The sequence below is a fragment of the Rhagoletis zephyria genome, unplaced genomic scaffold (assembly GCF_001687245.7).
Source record: "Rhagoletis zephyria isolate East Lansing unplaced genomic scaffold, Rhagoletis_zephyria_1.1 Rzeph_scaffold_05415, whole genome shotgun sequence".
Taxonomy (NCBI): Eukaryota; Metazoa; Arthropoda; class Insecta; order Diptera; family Tephritidae; genus Rhagoletis; species Rhagoletis zephyria.
In genome coordinates this window covers 30,201-37,180 of record NW_016162498.1, presented here as the reverse complement: position 1 = coordinate 37,180, position 6,980 = coordinate 30,201, and the positions used below count along the sequence as shown (strand labels likewise).

The 6,980-nt window shown below is 40.0% G+C and overlaps 1 long non-coding RNA gene across 1 annotated transcript; it reads right to left on the bottom strand.

Moving 5' to 3' along the window:
* Positions 1 to 362: 362 nt before the first annotated feature.
* LOC108372069 (uncharacterized) lies at positions 363 to 1,202 on the bottom strand. Its single transcript, XR_001848808.1, has 2 exons — positions 465 to 1,202; positions 363 to 405 (listed from the first exon to the last, which is right to left on the bottom strand). It is a non-coding gene; the product is annotated as an uncharacterized LOC108372069 (long non-coding RNA).
* Positions 1,203 to 6,980: the final 5,778 nt, after the last annotated feature.

Sequence of the window (6,980 nt, the reverse complement as noted above, 5' to 3'; positions counted from 1 at the left end):
GGCACAAAGACAATAAAAAAAAACGAAAGTATAAGTATGTACAAACTTCTTAACGAATTATCTAAGTAACGAAAATGTATGAACATATATATTACACATAATTCAATGCTCAAAAAAAAAATAATATTTTTGGGACTATACTTGGTACGCGCAGAGTAACATTTATTCCCAATGATTGGGTTATAACATGCCGGTGGTGGTCTTGACTGACCCCTTACACAAACCGGAAAGCTGCTTATTGCTCCTCGATCCGAGCTTTCAAAAATTCCTTTTGCAAAATATCCCTCACGCAAAAGCTTTTGTACGGAATTCTACTATACTTAAGCCTAGAACTCACCAGCGAACTGTGCGAGCCCTTTTTGCCTGCCTTCACACTGGGGTGGTTCACCTTAATCTCCTGGCACACTAGGGACACACAAAAATTTACACTACCACCTGACAAAGTCTATCTTTTCATCACTTACGTGTCGCTGGGGGGGTTCTTCTACGGGTCTAATGGTTTGGGCCTTATCTGGTCGTCACCGGTGCTGACTAATCCTCCTGCCTTGGTGAGGGTAATCTCGGCTTCTGATGGTCACGTTCTGCCGGGCGCTTAAAGATAATTGTGGGCTCTTCGCCTACACTCCTCACAATTCTTTTTTTTTCACCTCGCCAGGATACGGGACATTATCCCGACTTTGATAAAGTAGCAATCTTGCAAGAAGAGAAAATCTATAATAAACGCTATGTTTTAAAGATGCTACATATTATGAACACCCCTAATCACAAAAGGATGAACTATAAAACGGACACCGCCAATTGCGCTCACGTTTATCGCAAATTAGTTCTAACGCACAACAACAAACCTACAGTGTAGGTGTCGTGTGATCGTGTGTTCATGTTAAACTTATCGTCCGTCCGCTGCCAAGATTTCTTCGGACAACAACATTGCTCTGCTGAGATGAGATACAAACATTTCTTCGTCTTACTGTTTAGCACTTCATGTATTGTTGTTTGTATAAAAATTTTTGTTTACAATTACTGTATTTTAATTATTAGTTCTCCTGTTTATGTTTAATATCTTCTTCGTGCTTGTTTGTTATTATACATTTTAACATATGATTAGTCGACCGGACAACGCTAATAGTGTAAGTCGTTTTAATGCACTTGTGCATATGTATGTTTTTGTTGCTTTATATTGTGATGATGTAAAAATATTGTTTCCTTTTTTAGTGCTGAAGATGCCTTCAGACTAAGGCGAAATATCGACCAAAATAAAACTAAAAAGTAAATAAAGCAGAAAAACATTTAATGTTTTATTTAACATACGGCCTATAGCTCAAAAATAAATTATTAAAATAAATATTTGTTATACTCCAAATTTGTTATAGTTTGATATAATTCCATATATTTGTGTAAACATAGACGTAAAATATCAATGGCATACATACATACATATCCTTTAAAGTACAAAACCGCGTTTCAAGAAAATCACAAAACCTCGTATGAGAGGTTGCCAAGATTTTTGTTTTTCAAAACGGTTATCTCTTTTATCCCTAATTATCTCCTCTTCTTATATCCAAGTATCGATATTTAAGTATAAATGGATAAGGGCTAAATGCCAAGAGCTTTCGGTGATCAAAAATTTTTTGCCACAAATGCCATTTACGAGATTTTGCAGGACGACGATACGCTGTTTTGTGCTTTAAATGACGATATGTACATACATACATGCATCTGCTACACGCTATTTAATGACTTTTAATGATAGTTTAACAACAATTTATTAGCAAAGGAACTTAATTACTTTAATATCATAAAAAAATATTTACAAAATACATATTTAAATTAATTAAAAAAATATATATATTTATTTCTCTTTAAAAGCATAACATCTAAAAGATTAATTGAAAATAATAATAATAAAAATAAGAATAAAACAAGCTCCGCTGCCCGACGACTCCGACTCGAACTCGGTTCTCTCAATTGGCAGTCTAGTGCTTTGCTCACTCGGCCATTGCGACTGCTGGGGCAGCGTGAGCAAAATGGCATACATAACTTCGGGTTTACACCGGACAATATTGTCATGACAATAGCAATACATGCACACTTCTTCACTAATACATGCATACATTTCCACACATTGCGTTTTTGACAACTAATACGTATTTCTTTATTGTCTTGACAGCATTGTCCAATGTAAACGCGCTGTAAATGTCTATTGTTTCCTTTGCACTAGCTGGTTTCGGATCAGCATTCTAAGCTGACGATATTTTCGAGTTCACCCGGATTCAGTGATAGCAATTTTTTCGTATTCGTAGCAGGCATTCGAATTCGTAGATTTTCTACGATGGATTCCGTGTTAGCCCTGAATATATTGCTTTGAACAAACTAATGGTACTTTGGGAAGGCTTTTTTCCTTCGCGTCACAGGCTTCTAACCACTTATTTCTAATAAAAGATAAAATTTCAAAATTTTCCCCTCTGCAATTCCTGCACAAATGCATAGAATTCCTTCAACTTTTAAACGCGCGACAAATAATAAAAATAACTTATTTGTTGTAGTTGGAGCTTGATTTTGATGAAGAATTCGTAATGCCAACAAAAGTCAAATGGATGAAAGCTTAAACAGAACCAAATCGCTCTGCGGATTTCGGCGGACGGACCGATGCCGACGGGTGATACACGCCGCAGCATTTCGCCCAGTAAAACAGAATAGAAACAAACACGAAAAGATGAATCATCAAATTTTACCATTCTGATTCTTTCGGATAATTATCTGCTAAAAAGTTAAGAAACAAAGCTACTTTTCTACTGAGAGCTGATTTTGTGACGGGCGGCAGCGGAAAAATTAAAAATAAATCTACTCTCGCCGAATTTCGTCAGACGAACTTCTTCGTCGCTTTGAGTGCAATCTAATATACAGCAGTGTGTTTTAATTTTGAAAGCGAACTATCTTCCAACGAAGTCCTCCCAGCGATTTGATTCTGTTTATACTTTAACATGGCATGCAAATTCATTAAGTGAAAGCAATAAAGAAAACAAATAGTCACATAGATATATGAATGAGCAGAATGAAAATATTTTTATTATCTCAAACACATATGAAAAAATATCGCAAATACTAAAGCCTTTATATACATACATACATATGTACATATGAAGTCCGCAACGTCTATTCACCAGTAAATGCGGCTGCAAGCGGGTGTCTGTCTTGGAGAAAGCGGCTCGCTATATAAACGTGTATTTGGTTGCGAAACCACCCCCGTCCCACCAATGGGTTGTGCGCTGGGTTTGGGACCCGCCCTTATTATGACGACCACGGTAAATGTTTAAAGGACTACGATTTGATGGCATGCGCCTGGAATGTCTGGACCCTTAATGGGAAAGTTGCCTCTGCTCGGCTCTCGCTCATCTGCGCCCATGCCCCGATGGAAGAGAAAGCTGAAGTATCCAAGGATCTCTTCTATGAGCGCTTGGAATGCACGTACGAGCGCTGCCCCGTCACGATATCAAAATCGTGCTTGGCGACTTCAATGCCAGGGTGGGAAAGGAAGGGATCTATTGAACCACCGTCAGAAAATTCAGTCTCCATGACGAAACGTCCGACAACGGACTGAGGCTGATCGATTTCGCCGGGGCCCGAAACATGGTAGTATGCAGTACTAGGTTCAAGCATAAAAAGATTCATCAAGCTACGTAGCTGTCTCCGGATCGAACAACGAGAAACCAAATCGACCATTTTGTGATAGACGGAAGGCATACGCACCCGCCTCTGTGCAGCAACAAATGTGCGCCCGAATGTGCAAGAAAAGCTTAACGACGAAAAGCTGCAATCACAAAAAAGAGCCAGTACATTCGCTACTCGACTCTCACACCTGCTCTCAGAGAGTACTCTTCAACAAACCGATATATGCGAGCAGTGGAACCACATTTCCCGCTCATTAAGCACCGACAGCGAAGAAGTAGTCGGATTTCAGCGGGCCCGAAAGAACAACTGGTACGATGAGGAGTGTCAGGAAGCTGCAGAAAAAAAAGATGCCGCGTACAGGGCCACGCTGCGATCGAGCGCAACGCGTGCTATGTGGGACCGCTATAGGGATCTGAAGAGGGAAGCGAGACGTATTTGCCGCACTAAGAGAGAGGCTGAAATACGTGAGTGCGAAGAGCTTGAAATGCTGGCCGACAGGAAGAATGCCCGAAAATTTTACCAGAGAGTTAGGCGACTTACGGAAGGTTTCAAGACCAGGGCGTACTCCTGTAAGAACAGCAATGGCGACCTAGTTACCGATGTTCAGAGTGTACTTAAATTATGGAGGGAACACTTTTCCACGCTAATGAATGGTAGCAGCACGGAAAGTTGTGGAGAAGAAGAACCCCATCCGATGATGACGGAGAAAATGTTCCTCCGGCTGACCATGACGAGGTACGAATAGCAATAACGCGGCTGAAAAACAACAAAACTGCTGGAGCTGAACGCGTGTCAGCTGAGCTGTTGGCGGTGGCGAGGAGTTGGTAAGGTGCATGCAGAATATGGTCAGATAAACGCATGCCCGACGACTGGAATTTCAGTGTGCTCTGCCCAATCCACAAGAAAGGCGCCAACTACAGCGGGATCAGCCTTCTAAGCATAGGTTACAAGGTCTTATCGAGCGTATTGTGTGAAAGACTGAAGCCCACCGTTAATGAAGTGATGGGGCCTTATCAGTGTGGCTTTAGGCCTGGAAAATGCCCCATAGACCAGGTTTTCACAATACGCCAAATCTTGGAAAAGACCCGCGAGAAAAGAATTGACACTCACCACCTATTTGTCGACTTTAAAGCCGCTTGCGATAGCACTAAAATGAGTTGCCTATACGCCGCTATGTCTGAATTTGGCATCCCCGCCAAACTGAGACCTCTCCGAGCCGTTCGCCACCAAACGGGGATTCAGACAGGGCGACACTCTTTCATGTGACTTCTTTAATCTGATGTTGGAGAAGATAATAATAGCTGCAGAACTGAACCGCTCAGGAACAATTTATTACAAGAGCGTGCAATTGCTGGCTTATGCCGATGACGACGATACCATCGGAATCAAAAACCGCGAAGTCTGTTCCGCCTTTTCCAAGTTGGATAAGGAAGCAAAGCGAATGGGTCTGGTGAAAAACGAGGACAAGACGAAGTATCTCCTGTCATCAAACAAACAGTCTGCATATTCGCGCCTTGGCACCCACGTCACTGTTGACAGTTATAATTTTGAGAAAGTAAAGAATTTCGATTACTTGGGAACCAGCATTAACACCGATAATACGTCACTAGAGACGAATAAAGGCGCGCTAGTGTTTCGACGGCGAAAAAAGACGCGCTCGCGCTCGGGCCCTGCGTACCCCGCGTGACCGGCGCGCACACAACGTAACGCGACGCCGCGGCACATTTCAGTACATTTTTGTGAAATCCTTTGCGTGCACTTCTTTTTCTCAACTAAAATTTTCTAATTTATAAATGCTATTCAACTGGTTTATCTTATTTTATCATTGCACTTTTGTTTGGATAATGTAGCTTTATTTTATTGCTAAATTTGAATGATTAAAAGGAATGACACCTTTTTTGGCCATTTTATTTTTCTATTTGGCACATTTTGGAACTTTTTTATCTTCAATATGGCACCTCATAACTAAGGATAGTTTAGTTTTAGGGCAACAACTTGTCTGCAGTAAAAAAGCATATAATTTGTGTTTCAAAAGTGTGTGAAAACCAATCAATTAACTTATATGATCTCGGTTCCGATATTAAATAATCAATAATTGTTTATACCCGCATTTTGGCACATTGGCTCGTTGAATGTGCCATCTAATAAATAGTGTCGTCATTCTCCTTAGCTGCTTTTAAATGATGTCGTCACAAATTGCTGGCGGAGACATGAATACAGTGTAAGAAAATTCTTTTTCTATAATTGTTTCCTTATAGAAAGGTTGGTTTCTTTTCCACCTTAGACATTCCGAATTCGTTCAAAATATGCTAATTTAAAACACAGAATTCTTTCAGTGTTCCTCCGGGGTTTTTGGACATGGACTGTTTCATCAATTTAATAGTGTTCGCTTTATTTTTGTGGAAACGAAACATGTTTTGCAAGTTATGGATCATTTCTACACTCTTTCTTCAAATATTTCTCGTATTCCAGCTGTGCGCAGGCGTTTAGTTTTTCGCATCGTGTTTTTACATATTCGTAATTTAAATTTTTTTAATAAAATCAATTGGTGGTAGTTCATGATTGTGTGTGGATTAATATCACAACACTGAGGATTTGGCAATAACCTTTTTCATCTATTAAAAAACAACACTTACGGGGCAATGTTTATTGTAGAACAAAATTTTTTTCTATGATTCGACACACTTTAAGAATTGTTGACGCTATTTCAATTTGAATGAGGAAATAGCGTCAATGACTTTATTTCCAAATTTTTGTTGACTTTATTTCGCTTTTGAAAAGCAAAAGCGACCTTATTTCCGTTGATCTTGTTACCTGTCACCAATGTACATACTATTACAACCGCAAACATAGTTGCCCGCGAAAATAAGTTTACGCGTCCTTCTTCGCCATCAAATATTTTAACGCGTCTTTCTTCGCCGTCAACTATGTTAAGAGACTTTCTTCGCTGAAGTTTTTTTTATGCGCCTTTTTTCGCGGTCAACTTTTGAGCTCGCGCCTTTATTCGTGTCTAGTGACGAATAATGTCAGCATGGAAATCCAACGCAGGATCACTCTCGCCAACAAGTGCTACTTTGGACAGAGTAGGCAATTCAGGAGTAAAGTTCTCTCTCGACGTACGAAAACCACACTCTATAAGTCACTCATCATGCCCGTGCTTGTATATGGCGCAGAATCATCGACAATGATAACATCCGATGAGGCGGCTCTTGGAGTATTCGAGGGAAAGATTTTGCGGAAGATTTACGGCAGTAAACTTTCCTAAGCCCTTTAGTTTGATACCCATATTTGTAATATTCAATTTTTCTTAC